General features: G+C 43.1%; 1 long non-coding RNA gene across 1 annotated transcript; it reads right to left on the bottom strand.

Moving 5' to 3' along the window:
• Positions 1–2,113: 2,113 nt before the first annotated feature.
• On the bottom strand, positions 2,114–15,744 carry LOC138258723 (uncharacterized). The gene is made up of 3 exons (XR_011198527.1): positions 15,536–15,744; positions 13,671–13,782; positions 2,114–4,987 (listed from the first exon to the last, which is right to left on the bottom strand). It is a non-coding gene; the product is annotated as an uncharacterized lncRNA (long non-coding RNA).
• Between the last annotated feature and the right edge of the window lie 1,350 nt (positions 15,745–17,094).

The following is a 17,094-nucleotide window of genomic DNA, read 5'->3' as shown; positions in this document are numbered from 1 at the left end:
TCGTAGGGTAAAGTGGTAACTGCACTATACATTTGGTAGGAAAAGAAGACTATAGTGTTCTGGTAACATAGTGGCTAAGGTGAACGGAATGTTATTAGGTCTCAGCAGAATGTTCACATTCAAGTGTTCTTTGTTTATATGCGGAATGTGGTGGGAAGCGTTATTGACAGTTGGAAGTTGGGTGGTATCGGAATCACAAGTCTCCTGTGGTCACTCTTGGGTAATGGACAGAGACGTCTACTGACTTTTATACTGTCATTAAACATGTATACTTGGTGACTTTACCTTTAAAAATGAAAACTTCTGATTAACATGAACTTATTCTCATTTAGATGTTAATCATAAAATGATTTTTCGTTTTAATAAATTGGTTTGGAAATTTTATGGAGTGGCTTATTGTTATAGTAGATATTTTGGTACCACTGTAAACTATAACGCACATTTTCTGGAAAAAGCCTGATGCTCCGTACTATCACTACCAAGGTAAGCCTAGGTTTTCCCAGGGAAACTGAATTTCTTGAACTCTGCAGGCCTAGGGCTGCTTTTATACCAGAATGGTTGCCATGACCCAGTTATGCCCACTTCGTCCCATTGTAGTAATCTAGTGGCAGCGCAGTCCTGAGACTGAGTAGAACAATCTGCCAGGGCCGATTTTGGTTTCCAGTCTGGATCTGCTCAGCTTCACTTCCTTAAATAGCAAAAAAATTATTTGTTGTGGGGGGTAATGTACTTTGTTTACTTGGGTATTATGACCGTCAGGCTAGATCAGTGGTTCCCAACCTGTGGTCCGGGAATCCCTGTGGGTCTGCAAGGCCTCCTCAAGAGGTCCGTAATTGCTTCGAAAATTAAATAATAATAACAGATTAATAAAGTTTATATAAATAAAGTGACTACATTTACAATTAAACATTGTAAAATGTACTATAAATGTCAAGCAATTAGAAATTGAAGGCTAAAATTTTAATTAGTATGCTCAGATTAATTTGTGGAAGCAGTGCAGGTGCATGGACGATGTGTGGCTTCAATCAAATTTAAAAAAGCTCCAACCTTCCTATTAAAATTAAATGTTTTATATTGGTCTGCAAATTTAAAAAAAGGGTTATCATTTGTATATGTGTTGGATCAATGCTTGCTTCTGTATTTTTTGTGTATTGTTCTGCATGTCAACTCATCGACAGGGTTTAGGACGGGGTTCCCGGCTTCCAATAACGATTCTGTGGGGGTCCTGGGTTCAAGTAATGATAAAGTGGGGGTCCACAGAAGTCAAAAGGTTGGAAAACTACTGGGATAGATCATTTAAGTGTTTGCAGTGGGGATCTGCCCCAATGATTTGTTTCTCACTTACTCACTCTAGACAGCTTCAGAACGAGTACTAAGAGCAATTTTAGTAGTATGAGTGCTGTAAAGAGGTGCCTTGATTTGGTACGATTCATTTTTACTTCATGTTCTCAATAGGCTTGTCCGATAGTGTAAACCAATGTTTATTCTGAAGAACGTAATAAAGCAATTGGAGCCCTATCAGAGCAATGTCCAGTTTAAGTAGCTTGATAGGGACTTGTGTGATAAGAGATCTGGGTACCAATGACTCACACTAGCTCTTAATTTTACCTGGCCCTCATTGCAGATCGAAGGTTACCAGGCGACTCCTCGTCATTGGGGACATTAGGCTCCAGTTCTGCACTTTCTTTCACAGATCAATGCTTTCAGGCTATGTGCTGCAATTGGTTCAAGTGAAGTGAACTAAGACTACAAATATCAAATTGCATTAGGTTCTTAATGAGAAGCACATACATGGAAAATGGCGCTCCCCCCATGGATGTGGTGTAATTTTGTTACCTTACACGGAGCTATAGATTTTGGTTACCACACGTCTGCTCATCATTTTCCTCCCTTACCATGCCCTCTCACTTTACAATGCTGAAAAATCCTGTTCTACACAGATATGCTGCTGTAAATTGTGCCTCGCCACTGACATAAACTTCTCCATTACCCAGAGGACCTTCCATAAACAAGTTATGTCCACTCTTACCTGTCCTTGGTTCAAGACCACTGTTAGAAGGAAATCTGTTAATAAAATAAGACAGATCAATTTGACAAAGTAATATAGGTTTAATCGATTTTCAGCAGGGAATGACAGGCAGTCTCAACATAGAGGCCATGACTGAAGTTCAAAGTTCTAGTGCACAAGCAGTGGTATTTATATTGTAAAAACCACCCAGAAACTACGGTCACAAGTTCATCATTGACGTAAGCAAGAACAAGCAGTACAGATAAGATAATAGGGGAGAGGTACCTCTTGAAAAAAGCACATGCATGATTATTGGTCGCCTCATGAGTGGGTAAGTAACACTGACGTCATTCAGCATCTCTATCTTTCTGCACGACAAGTGATTATATGTTACATGATGCTCGCGGTAGCCCTGCCTTGTGCAAATGCTTATCTGACCCTTGCACAGTTCCCCTCACCAAGAGATGAATGACTTGTGGTTTTTAGGACCCTTGCCCTAAGGCAGGATACACTCTTTTGTTCCACCCTGTTTGTGCTAAGTGAAGATTTTGAAAGCGATAGTTGGTGCAGCTCCAAAGAAAAACTCTCATTCTAATGTGTTTTTGGCCTCTTGTGGGTTTCGGCACAGCTAACTTAACAAAGCAGCATGTGTATAAGTTTCCTAAGTAATAAGTGTTTGTTTGTCCTAAATATGACCTGCCTTTTCGATTGAACCCACAGTCTGTCTTTTTTAACGTGTCATGTATTAAGCCTTTTACTACTTACATTGGTTTACAACTATCTCTAGCCTACAATGTTTGTATTGGGGTTTGGGAACTTATGTTTGTATGTATGTGATGTATATGATGTGTTCCTATTCTTCCTACATCATTCCCCCCTCTAGTTGATTATTCAACTACTTTACATATCTTTCCATCTACTAATGAAATTAGGGGAAACACCACATACCCACTACTCTGTCCCTCCCAATTTAGCTGTCATCCTTTTGCAACATGCTATTATTACCTGAAAAATAAGACACATCAAGAGCAACAACACGATCAAAGGCAACAAGGCCTTTAACAACCCAGACATCCAGGACGGCTCCCATTCAAACCAGCCCTCGAACCACCCATCAGGAGCACCCCCCTCATCGATCATTTTCGTTTGTAGATCATGTAATGTCTGAATGGCCTGAGTTAATGTCCCATATTCCGCATCATTGGCCGGCACATAAGTACAACAGGCCGATCCAATCTTCTTACACACCCCTCCTTCCATGGCCGTCATTAAATCAAGTACATATCGGTGTTCCATTACCATCAGCCTAAGGGCTCGGAGTTCGTCCTTGATAGCATTGAACCCATCTTCGGTTGCATTTATGGTGTTCATCAATTCAAAGCACGTGATCTGCAGCCAGTGTGCAGTTGCTTTCGTCTGAATAAATGGTAGGATGCTACCAAAAAAGATTTGGGCATCATTAAATAGTCTATGTTCCTGTAGAACGTCTTTGTACACTACAGTACCAAAATACTCAGCAGCTCTTTTTGTCCAGTAATGGTGAAGCAAGGTTGTTGGACTGCTCATGGGATGGTCGTGTAACTGAGAGATGTCCACACCTGGTATCACCAGGGAGGGAGTGTGCAAAGTCACTAGGTAGCAGAGGCCATTCAAGTTCGGGGGTAGTTCTATGTGGAGCCAGGCCTCACACATCCAGTAGTGATCCATCAGGCTGGAGGTGCCGCCCTGCATATCAGCGTTCTAGGTGGTGATGTTGCAGTTGAGGTTACTCCCCATCTCTACTGTCCCATTCCCTCTGAAACAAAGAGAAAACTGTGTTCATTTCATTGCTATTATAGGGTGTATGGTAGTTCCTGTCCATGTATATCTCTGTATGTTCGCATCCCATATTTCCTGACATTGGCCTATTATCTTATTAAAACGTACTGGACCTTGTGTCTCAGTGCCATTCCATAATGATATTGCTCTACATATGACCTTGGCCTCGGTGTGCCATTTATCATGGGCAAATACTGATCCTGTGATACTAAGAACTGGCCTGCCTGCGCAATCAGGGGGCAAGTGTTTAGCTAAATAGTTACTACATTCAGATGATGGGTAAGACCTTCCAAAAATACCTTGACGTAATACCCCTTTTTCAAAATCTGGGTGAGACCTTTTTTGCCCTGCTTTCTTCATTTTTTTTATCTCTTCCATTATCTCTTGTTTTTCTGTCAGGACTTGTAGGACTTCTGGGGTGGTGTCAAATCTAGTTGGGTTAACTAGTGCAGTAACAGGACTAACGTGAGTTGGTTGTAGCTGTGCTCTCATTCTGCATACAAATAGGTGCAGTAGACGATGTGTAATGTTTGGGGATACCTCTTTCGGGAGATGCAATCTATCTACTCTAGCAGCATGGCGGATTAGAGAGCATACATAACAACTGGTGTTGGACGTGGATGTGCCTATACTATGCATGTGCTGGTACCACATATCATCAAAAAAGCAATATGGAGAGGGTGATAGTCAATACCATTATCAACAGTTCTACGCATGCGTGTAATAATTGATATAGGATCAAAAAAATATCCAAGGGATAAAAACATCAATATCAGTGCACCGAGGAGGAAAAACAAACATAAAAAACATAACTGGAAAGAAGAATTGTCTAATATTGGAGCTTTAGAGGGAGGCTTTACTCCGGTTGCTTCTCCTGTTCTCCCCCCTCTTTTTCCTGCTCGGTGTCCAAAGGGATGGACGGCATGGTCGGGGCCGGGCGGATGTCCTGGAGGTGGTACCATGGTTTGTGGCCTTGGACTTTCACTGCTGTAGTGGTGCTGTCTGTCACTGGGAAGGGTCCATTGAATTTGCAGTCTTTCCACTTCCTTACAAAATTTTGAATATATGCTAAAGTTCCCAAAGGTAAAGGTGTTTGTTGATCCTTACAGGAGATGCATGGGCGCGCTTCTAGGCTGCATGTGTCACCTGTTTAGAGAAGAACTTCAAATTTGGTTAGCTCAGACATGTATTCATTCATTTCAGTTTGTACAACTTCAGGTGCACTCTTAGTCACCAACTTATGTCTAGTTGATGGCACAAATGTGCTCATTGTTCTACCTGTCACTATTTGATGAGGAGTCAAATGGTGATCTGATCCTGGGGATTTCTCAAAGCAAAGAGTGCTAATGGGAGACAGTACAGCCATTTCTTTTTCAATGTCACACATAGTTTACTTATTTTGTTCTTGAGGAGGCCATTAAGGCGCTCCACAATTCCATTGCTTGGCGGATGATAAGCTGAGGACAATTTGTGTGTTATTCCTAACAAGTTGGTGAGGTGAGAAAAGATATTATCGACGAAGTGGGTGCCATTGTCTGATCTGATCCCCTCAGGGTCACCCCACTGCGGTATTACCTCACGGATCAGAAAATTAGCAGCAGACTTGGCACCACAGTGAACACAAGGTCCTGCTTCAATCCACCTTGAGAATGGACAGACTACAACTATAAGATAGCGATAATGATTGCATCTGTCAATCATATCAATGTAATCAATGTGCAGTTCCTTAAAGGGACCTTGTGGGCAAGGTTTTGTGGAAGCTATTACCTTAAAGGTGGGACTTGGTGAATACTGCTGGCACACTGTGTCGGTGTGTATGTACATTGTAATCATCTCATATAAGTTAGGGACAAACCAATCCTGATGTATTTGGAGGGACATATTGTCTCTATCAGTAAGTGAAGGAAGATGTTGGTGGTTTAGAGCTATCAGTAGCAGTGCTTGGGGCATGACAGGCTTCCCTGTTGACATTTGTCTGTATATTAAATCTGTTCCTGTCGGTGTGCATCCTCTGGCTTCCCACAACTGTTTCTCATGCTCTGGGGCATTTTCTTGTATCTCTTTATATGCAGATGAGCTTTCTCTGTGTAATAACTGGATGTATTCAAAGGGTCTGAAGGTGTCAATGTTTCCCTAGCTAACAAAACTGTGGTATATGTTTCACTAAGAGGGTGTGTTGCTGCATCTTTGGCTGCTCAATCAGCCAGAGTATTTCCACGGGACACAAAATCCTGACTATTAGTGTGGGCCGTGCATTTCACTACTGCAACTGCATGTGGCAGTGTTAAAGCTTGTATCAAGTCCTCTAAAAGAGGGCGGTGCATGACAGGGCTTCCATCAGACTTGAGAAATCCATGTCTGTTCCACCGCATAATGCTGGAATGCACTGTTGTAGTGACATAGGCTGAATCAGAGTATACTGTTATTGTTTCTCCTTCCCCTTGTTTGAGGGCTGTCACTAAAGCTACTAATTCAGCAGCCTGGGCTGAATACTGAGATGGCAAAGTTGTCTGTTCGGTTATCTGCAGTGTGTCCGAAGAGTTGTGCTGCATCGCACTGATCACTGCAGCACCTGTATGTCTTACCTCTGTATCCTGGTCTATTGTGGAAGACCCATCCACAAAATACACAACACTACCTGAATGGGGTCTTCTGTTGCTTGGCTACACTCATCTGGAGTGTATGTGGCACAGTGTCTGAAATGGGGTGTGCAAAGAAGGTAGCAGGATTGACTATGTGGCATTTAACCACCTTCAAGGATGGTAATGATAATATTATCTTGTAGCCTGATACTCTCTGTGTTGTTAATGTTGTTTTAGCAAACACAGCATGTTCAGCATACAGTGTCAGAGGTGCACCCATGACAATGGAAGCAATTTTCTCTACTGCAAAGGCTGTTGTGGCTAGTGCTTGTTCACAAGGGTAATGGCTTTTCATGACAGAATCAAGTAGGTCACTAAAATATGCAATTGGTTTGTGGCCTAAAGGATACTTTTGGGTGAGGACAGCTGTCAACACCTGGCCATTACAGTGGCAAAAAAAGAAAAAAACTCTTTGTTGTAGTCTGGTGTTCCTAACACTGGTGCATTTGTTATCTCTGTTTTTAACTTACTGAAGGTTTGTTCCATCTCCGTAGTCCATGTTATCCTGTCGTGCTGTGTTTTCGCCCGTTTCATAGATGCAAGCCGTGGGGATATTAAAGTACTGTAGTCAAAAACCTATTGTCTGACATAATTACATAAGCCTAGGAACTTCTGCATTCCTTTCACAGATTCAGGCTCTGTCATCTGCCAAATGGATTCTGCTCTCCCGGGCATAATTCGGCGGCCTGATGCTGACAGTAGTTGCCCTAAGTATTGAACTTCTTCCTGGCAGTACTGTAATTTGTCCCTGTCTACCTTGTGACCTCTTTGAGCAAGGGTGCACAACAGGGACACAGTGTCCTTTCTACACTGCTCCTCTGCTGGACTACAGATCAGCAGGTCATCGACATACTGCAACACTGTGCTGTCACGCTGAAAATTGGGAAGGTCATTCTTGACCATCCTGTTAAAGACACTAGGGAACTCACAGTACCCTTGAGGTAATCGGGAATGAAGGTACTGTGAACCGCGACAGGAAAATGCAGTCAAATAGTGACTGTCTGGGTGCAGGGGACTGCTGAAAAATGCATTCTTCAAGTCTATGACTGAAAAGTATTTACCATCTTGGGGTATGTTGGTTAGGATGATGGAAGGGTCAGGTACTACAGGGAATTCTGGTATCACTATGTCATTAAGGGGTGCAGGTCTTGAATCATGCGCCACAAATTTCCCTTGGCTTTCCTTATAGGGTAAATTGGGGTTTTGCAGGGGGATACACCTGGATATATGACTCCCTGGTCCACCAATGCCTGTATAACAGGTGCAATGCCCTCCTCTGCTTCTTCGGATAGAGGGTATTGTCTCACTCTTGGCAGTTTTGCTCCTTCCTTCAAAATTATTCTGAATGGTACTGCAGTGCGGACGAGGCCTACATCATAAGTGTCTTTTGTCCACAAGTTGGAGGGTACCTGCACAAGGTCATTATCTTTAATAGGACCGGAGACATTTATTAGTATCACAGGCCTTGTCTCCAGTATGGTGCGTAGGTAGCGATTTAACGCAGGACGCCCTGGGGATTGTTTTGGCAGATTTTTCGGATAGGTTTTTCTTTGCTTACCGCTACTTCAGATTTCTATTCACAATTGTGACTATTGACGTCAGAAGATTTTTCATTTTGTCCTGAACGGGCCTTGAGAAAGCCCCCGCCTACCCGCTAAAGGAGCAAAACACGTGTTGGCTTTTCCTCCACTGAATATTGCTATTTGTTCCAAACCGTGGTATTAGCAGATTGGACTGATATTTTGCTGATCTTTGGATCTGAACTTCAGCTCCTGGACTGTCACAAATCTACTGGACTAAAAACTTTTGGAACTGACTTCTTCTTTCTCATATAATAAATAACTACGGAAGCATTATGCTGATTACTAGTAATTTTTGAAGTGGAAACTCACCTCCAATTGATCTAGCAATAACATTTATTGGGAGGCTTAGGGTCCAGGCCTTCCGGTTTAGAGTTCTCACAACCATTTTATAAATTCGGCATTCCAAGGAAGTCTACTGGCTGGACTCCCCCTTTCTTCTCTGGTGCGTAGAGGTACACTGTTTTGAAAAACAATCTCTATCCTTCTATGGTCATCAGCAAACAAATGGTCATCTATGTCGCCCACCTGCATTTTGGGATCATAAAAGATTACACATGCCCACATCGCACCAGTGTGGTCACTTGCCATCAGTGTCCCATAGCTGGGGGACACTTCTAGAGTCTTTATTTCCAGAATAGGTCTTTGTCTAATATTTCAAAATAGGGGCCCTGTCATCTAAAGAGTAAGCTCTTGGGTAATTCAACTTGCTTCCCTGTCAGTTCCGGTGTTTCTGTTATGATGGTGTACACTGCTCTAGTAAAGGCTAAAATGTCTACAGGTCTGGCTCTAACTTGGTTACCATCTAGGAGGGTGTAACCATTGTCATGATACGTGTACTAGATACTCCAGGTGTTGAACACATCATAGTCCCATCCTCTTCAAAGTGAATAGTCATGTTTAATTTTGCCATGAGATCACGTCCTAGCAGATTAGCTGGTGCATTTGGGGAGAATAGGAAACATCCATCAACATACCTCCCCCCTATTTTCATCTCCACAGGTTTAGTGAATGGAACCCTCATTACAGCCCTGAGAGAACCCGTGTCCATTGATAAATTTGACAATGGCAGTCCCCTCTCACGGATAATGGACCTAGTGGCCCCAGTGTTGATGAGAAAGGTGTACTCCTTGTCATTTATGGCTACCATCACAGTGGGTTCCTCGTCTGGCCTGTGGGTTACCGATAAGACTGGACACATGAGACTTCTCCTTGGGCACCTTCATTGGGCATATCCTCCCATATAGTTTTGCTAGAATGGGTTCCCTCCCCTGACAGTTACCCCTCCTTGTAATTTCTGGTGCTGCAAGGTGGGCTGCACTGTCTGTTGTGGCCCATACTGTATTTGGGGCACTGATTGCTGTAACTGCTGGGGCTGTATCTGTGGTTGAGGCTGCAGTTGTATTTGGGGCTGAGGGAGATATATCACTTGGGGACTCATCGCAGGTTGTGCTACAATGCCACCAGGCGGTGCCACTTGTTGGCCATAATTTGCCCTTGTCTGGTTGCTAAGTCCATCTTTCTTTTTAAACCTACAGTCTCTAATGAAATGTCCTGTCATCTTGCGATAGTGGCATGTCTGTCCACTTTGGAATGTGTTTACTCTATTTCCCCAAACCCCTCCTCGCCCTCCTCTTGCATTATTCCTGTTATTGCTTATCTGGGCATACTGATAGGGTTGAATTGGGGTGCCTGAAGGGGGCACTCCCAGGGACACCGCAGCTAACTGGGTGGTGGCAGTGGCAATTCCTTCCTCTGTTTTCTTAGCCAGTTTCTGCTGGACCGATTTAGCTGCTGCTTTCTCTATTTTATCTTTCTCCCTCTTTTCCTTTTCTTGTCTCTTCTTAGAAAAATGTATTAGGTGTGCTTGTATCTCTGTCCATGGTTTGGCCTCTAAGGCCACTATATTATCTAATTTAGCCTGCACTTCAGCTGGCAGACCCTTTTTCACTATATTATAATATAGTATTGCATTCTGTCCAGTTACATCTCAACTCTCCCCCACTTCCTGTGTCCATTTTTCCTTCATTCTGCTAAGGAATTGGGCTGGGTCCCATTTGGCTGCATTGTTTGTGCCATAAGGGTCCCAATGTCTGGCCTATCTGGATACATTTTCTTCAGTTGTTTCCAAACAATTCACTTTACTCTATTAAAGGGTGCCCCATCACATTTTGGGTTGGTCATTGTCACATCCTTTACTCCTGCCTTTGTGAACATTAGGTCTGTCTCATCTCCTATAAGGGAACTTAGTAAACTCTTAATGTCCCCTATTGCAAGAGTAATCCCTGCGGTATGTTTTTTCAGAGCAACTATCCATTTCCCAGCACCCTCAGCAAGTTGTGGCAACTGTTTTTTAAGATTTTCTTTCTCCATCTGGGGCCATGGTATATACTGAGGCGCCCCTGGGCCCTTGAATATCAAGGGCAGTTGTGACAGGACAGTAGTCCTATTGCCAGTAGGGTGACGAGAGTCATACTGACGAGCATATTTCTGCCACACTCTTAGACTTCTCTGCATATAGGGATAATCCCAGTAAGGATCCCCTGTGCCCTGAAAAATGCACATTTCTGCATTAGCCATGTCTTGGGGTTCAAAGGAACCCTCTTGCGGCCATGGTGTCATCTGTGATGCCACTAATTCTGTCTAACCTGCTAGGTTGTCAGTAAAAGGGACAACATTATACCAACTATTTTCATACTGAGCTACTATTTCTTTAGGCGTCAAATTATTGCCAGGGCATACAGGGAATGCATGTGCCATGTCTTTCCTCAGTGTCATTTTTCCTGCCTTATCAAACGTTCCCTTTCTCTCATATGGGCATGCATGCACCCCATCAAATACTAATCTCTGTAATTCTCTTTGATTCTTTTCTAAAGTCAGTCCTTTCTTATTGTTTTCTTCTCCCTCAAAGGCATATTGTGATTGTTCCCTGTTATGGTCCTCAAGAAGGGACATTCTTTTAACATGTTCAGTGATGTCATCTAATGCCCCCTCTGAGCCTTTGTAGGACTTTTCTAAATCGAGATCTTCTTCACCTAAGCTGCTATGTGTGGAGACTGTGTCCTCTAGTCCTTCTTGTTCAATCATTTGTGGCCCAGTGAGGGCCCTTGACTGCCTCAAGGGCCTTTCCTCCTTTCCCCAAGTCGCTCTTTGGTCTACCCGATCATCTTCCTGCACTGTGACCCCCTTGCCTACACTATTCTCCTCTGCTCCTGGGTGAATGAACCTCTAACTCCTGTGGGAGTACTTTCTGGTGTGTAAGCTAACCTTCTTGTCTCATTTTTAATGTTGGTACTTGGTTTTTGCAAAACGCCTTCTTTTTTTCCTAGCCCCATCCATTCTCTGTGCCTCTCTTAACCCCTCATTAAATATACCTTCATTTTTCCTAGTGGGGGGCATTTCGTCCCCCAAATGAAGTGTAAATGTGGCATCTACTGTCCCTATGTATTTAGTACTGTCCCACCCAACACATCCCGTGGTGTACTGGCCTTTTGAGGACATGGAGATGGGTGAACATACTCTCTATGTTCAAAAAAAGATTCTAATGGTGGGCTGTACTCGGGGTCTGTATATCCCACAGCAGGGGGATGAGAAGAGGTGGGTAGTGAGTGTGGGGCACCAGGTTGCATTGTATACATGCCCTGTACCTTTGCACTGCCTAACCTCAAGTGCATGTCTTGATAGGGGGGTGGAGGAGCCGAAGGGAGGGTCTGAGGCTTTGTATTTGACTCATTCATAGTTGTTTCACAAAAGACCCTCCATAGGTCTAGTGTGATCTTCCTTTTCTCTAGTTTATTTCCCTTGAATTTACTCTGTAGGAAGGTGGCCAAGTCTTCTATTGTTGTATTATCAAATGGCAACGGTTTGCCATGTGCAGGTTTTAATGTTGCTTTGTGCCATTCCTTACAGTATTTTCCTATCCTGTCCTTGTCTCCTGAAAACATTAACCATGTCTGTTTAGTGAACTTAATCCTTTGTACTATATCGTTTACACTCTAAATAGACTTCTATTTACTTCCTGGGGTATTCCCAGACTTCACATAAACTGTTATTAGGCTGTGAAGGTGAACATCAGATATATATATAACCCTAATCTCTGAAAGACTTTGTTCATTTATATATATATTTTAGGTAGGTGCATTTATGTGTGGCCTAAGTGGTTTGTTTGACTGACACAATAAATAATGTTATTGTGATATATATTCATGTTTATAAGTTACTCATATACTAAATTCCACACTGGGAGGTCCCTCATAAATACATACAGTAGGAGGTCTAATGCCAAATATGAGTCTGTTATTATTGCAGGGAATTCACGTGACTGTTGCCCATGGTTCCACTGAAACATTGCAGTGACTTCAATATATTCACTTTCTGGCCACAAGGTGGCACCAGTGCCACACATGAAAAATTAAACGGAATATTTTAGAGGCCTTCAAAGGGGTGCCTCACTCTCGGCAAGACAACTGCAACAGGTTTTGTAGATTTCAAAACAAACTCTTTTATTCTAATTATGGGACAGTCCTGTTCACATCTATCTGAAAAGTAGTTAAATATATTTGTATGTATAGTAGCTGATAATTCTTCTTCTATTTGTATACCCTCAAGATATGTGTATATGTCACGGTCTATACTGTTTGATAATTCATCTTGCCTCCAACCTTGAGGCTCTATAGTTTCATAATGGGGATAATAGTTAGTAGTGTCAGTATTTGTTATGGGGTTCATGAGGCTACTACACTACATTTAACTTGGAGGACAATGTCCTTGTATTAGTTCTTTGAATAATTATTTATAATTGTCTAACAGGCATTTCTCTTATGTCAATGTAGGTTGTTTTAAGGCCTAGAGGTAATATACTATAAATACCTAGACATTTATAAACTTCTGACTCAAAAAAAAGGATTCTATGGTATTGATATTGCTGGTCCACTAAGGTCACTTCTGTTTACAGAGGGCGACAGCCTGACCGTTATAAAAATGAATAATTAATTCAGAGATTAGTTGACTTTTTTGGACATTTGCTCAATCCAGTCAATTGCTTTACTTTTGAGTATACTGTTATAACTTAACCTTCATAAGAATAGGAGGTCTGATAATTATTCCTAAATTATACACTAAATAACATAACCTTTATATTGGCATTATTATGAGGCCACATTTCTATCTATACATGCATATACATACACAGTAAGTCTTAATTTCATACTAGGGCAAACAAAATACTACTGGTCACTTCCATCCGGATTCATAGAGGGGACAACTTTTCACTATTTGCAACTACAAATTGTGACTTCCAGACTTAAGGTCTGGGTTAGTTTGACTTGAGTGTTCTTTAGAACATACACTGATTGCTCAGCCCCAAGTCCAACACTACTCTTGACCACTTTTGACTACTTAGTCAAGTTTCCTGTATCTTCTGGACTTACCACCGGGATTACTTAATCTTGTATCAATTCATACACAATCTTGCATGCAAACACCAAAATTATATACATTACAGTGTCAAAATTGTAAATGTCTTTACAGACCTCGTACTTTGTCCATTTTAAATGCCAACCTGAGTCCCATCCGTCTCCGGGAAATCAGAGATTTTTACTTAAATGTTGGCATCTCCCTTACCTCTTTAAAAAGTGCGCAAATCACCTCGTGGAGACCGGCGGGCCCCCAGTCCAGCAGTTGATGAGATCAAAGTAGAGCTCCTGGCTGGCTCGCCAATACGTTAGAAGGAAATCTGGTAATAAAATAAGACAGATCAATTTGACAAAGTAATATAGGTTTAATCGGTTTTCAGCTGGGAACGACAAGCTGTCTCAACATAGAGGCCATGACTGAAGTTCAGAGTTCTAGTTCACAAGCAGTTGTATTTAAACTTTAAAAACCACAAAAAACTACAGTCACAAGTTCATCATTGATGTAAGCAAGAACAAGCAGTACAGATAAGATAATCGGGGAGAGGTACCTCTTGAAAAGCGCACATGCATGATTATTGGTCGCATCATGGTTGGGTAAGTAACATTGACGTCATTCAGCATCTCTATCTTTCTGCACGACAAGTGATTATGGGGGTCATTCTGAGTTTGGCGGGCAGCCAAAGCAGACAGTGAAAATCCTGCTGGGGCCCTGTGGGCCCCAGGGGCCCCACGACACCCGTTCCCGCCATCCTGCTTGCAGCGCCGCCATGGAGGATTCTCCCAGCCGGGGGTAATCCGGCGGGAAACCGCCGGACCCGGCTGGGTGACCGCGGCTGTCGGAATGCCAATGGAAGCACCGCCAGCCTGTTGGCGGTGCTTCCGTGGCCGTCCACCCTGGCGGTCATAGACCGCCAGGGTTGGAATGAGGCCCTATATGTTACATGATGCTCACAGTAGCCCTGCCTTGTGCAAATGCTTATCTGACCGTTACACAGTTCCCCTCACCAAGATATGAATGACCTGCGGTTTTTAGGACCCATGCGCTAAGGCAGGATACACCCTTTTGTTCCACCCTGTTCGTGCTAAGTGAAGATTTTGAAAGCAACAGTTAGTGCAGCTCCAAAGAAAAACTCTCATTCTAATATGGTTTGGGTCTCTTGTGTGTTTCAGCACAGCTAACTTAACAATGCAGCATGTGTATAAGTTTCCTAAGTAATAAGTGTTTGTCCTAAATATGACCTGCCTTTTCTATTGAACCCACAGTCTGTCTTTTTTAACACATCATGTAGTAAGCCTTTCACTACTTACATTGGTTTACAACTATCTCTAGCCTACAATGTTTGTATTATGGTTTGGGAACTTATGTTTGTATGTATGTGATGTATATGATGTGTTCCTATTCTTCCTACATCACCACCCACTCCCACCACAACAAACAAAATGAAAACATCAAAAGATCACATGACCAATAGTTACTGATATTCCTGGAGAAAAATCCTGGCCACCTGTTCATGTTTTAGGATTCTGCAGGAATCCGGACATGGTATTTATGTAGAACTTTATGTAAAGTCGCCCACATTCATTTTTAACATGGGATCTCTGTTTACTTCAAGTGTCAACAGGAGTTGTTATTTAAGACAGTTGTAGAACATATTTTTTAGTGATTTCTTCTTATATTCACTGTTTAAAGTGTGTACTGATAACAGGAAAAAATAACGGCTTTAGGTGATTTTCATAATGTTTGTAAGGGCAAGCACATTAAATACCGGTCATGATGGTACATTGCCTCCCAGGGGTCAACCCTCGAGTTACATCGCTGCTTGACACGCCTTACAGGCCCCGCTGTTATCAGCTACGTAGCCCTTGTCTAGGCCGTGGCCTCCTTCACCTGCTTCTCAGAGATCTATGCCCGCCTTCGCAACAAACCCTGCTCACATCCGCGCTTCCCCCTCATCATTCTCGTCCCGGTATTAGTCCATCTGGCTGTCATCCGCGGTCTTTCACCCTTCAACCGCCCCTCCGTCCCACATGGAGACATCGTTAACCGTCAACTACTGTCCGTCTTCCCCTCACCTGTGGCTTTCTCCGGCGGACGCAGCCATAGCTACCCCACGCCGGTTCTTCTGTGCAGGCCTAGGCGCCCCCTCGACCTCACTGCCATTCATTCCCCCGCTATTCCTCGCTGGCGGGGCCGCGGAGGTGCTGCCTGATGTTACAGAAGCCTTCGGCTCCCGCTGCCTGGGAAGGAGCACTGCGAGAAATCTACTTAATTGCGATAATAGGCCCCGGAGCTGTCGGCCTGGGAAGAATCTCTGCTCGTTAATTTGCACAGCGTCTGCAGCGAGCAAGACAAGGTGCGGCGGGGGTCGGGTAGCAGGAGCCTGGCAGAGGACCCCAGGCTATAGAGCGGAGCACCTCCCCTTGGGGCCTGTTGTGGGTTGTGGCGCGGGATGGTGCCTTCCACGTGACGGTAGATTGGTGAGAGTTCCTGTGCTAACGACAGCGACTAAAAGTAGCGTTTGTCACCACAACCCGGAGTGGACTCGGTGGTCTCGAGCCATCTGGAAGTCAAGAGATAAAGTGGGTCATCAACACCTGAACAGACGAGGTAAGATATTCCACCCAGGGATGCCGTTGTTTACTTTTTGGTTTTGGCTGAAAGTGTTGCATTGGGTCACACATTTTGTAACGTTGTCCAGCATCGGATCTTCTCAGATTCACACGGTCTAGTGATAGCGTTGCCCCTGGCCGGTTTTATACCAGCATGACGAGTATTTTATGCTTCTGCAAAAATTTGAACGAGCATTGGCAAAGCCAATAGGTCTCACCCATCTAAGAATTATTGGATTTGCCAATGTGTTTTAGCTTTGTTGTACAGCAGCTTGGCGTTCGTGGCATGGCCTAACGTAAAAATTGAAAAAGTTTACTATTAGCCATGTTGCACAATCACACTGTTGTACAACAAGGATAAAGCTGTTGTACAACAAGGCTAAAGGACATTGGCAAAGGCAATAGCTCTCGTACAGGCAATACCCATTGGCTTTGACGATCCTTGTTGACTGGATGTTTTAAACCATGCTACTCAAATATGCCGCAAGTGCCCTCAACATGACTTTGCAACCACTGAGACGAGTGGTGCATAATGCATTTTTTATTAAGACTGCATATCTGGCCAGTGCAGGTGTTTCAGGTTTTGATTGTCATTATTATTTTTTCCAGACATCCATCATCAAAAGTAATATAGCTGTGTCAAAAACAAACAAAAAATACATGTGCTATCAAAACTAATCATAGCTCATAAGCCTTCTTTTTTGTTTTAAAAGTAAATGCCTTGGTGGTGGGGTTCCTTACACCACATAATTACAGTCAGTCCTCATTTTGCGATGCCATAAAATAAGGAAAACGAAAGAATATATGTTCACACCACCTTTCATTATTGGTACTGTAAGGACATGATTTTTAAATGCTGTTGTTTTCTGACGCAGTCTGAAAACAGCACACAGCAGTAACTAACTCTTTTGTTTCGTAATTGGGTTTTGCGGTTAAAAACCTGTATAAGATCGCTAAGAAGTCCACACACATTAATGAAGGGGCAGCATGAAAAATGCACTACCATGCCCACTTACAGCCCC

Source organism: Pleurodeles waltl, chromosome 9 (assembly GCF_031143425.1).
Source record: "Pleurodeles waltl isolate 20211129_DDA chromosome 9, aPleWal1.hap1.20221129, whole genome shotgun sequence".
In the NCBI taxonomy this organism is placed as follows: domain Eukaryota; kingdom Metazoa; phylum Chordata; class Amphibia; order Caudata; family Salamandridae; genus Pleurodeles; species Pleurodeles waltl.
Note: the sequence above shows the minus strand (reverse complement) of the source record. Positions and strands in the feature narration are given on the sequence as shown.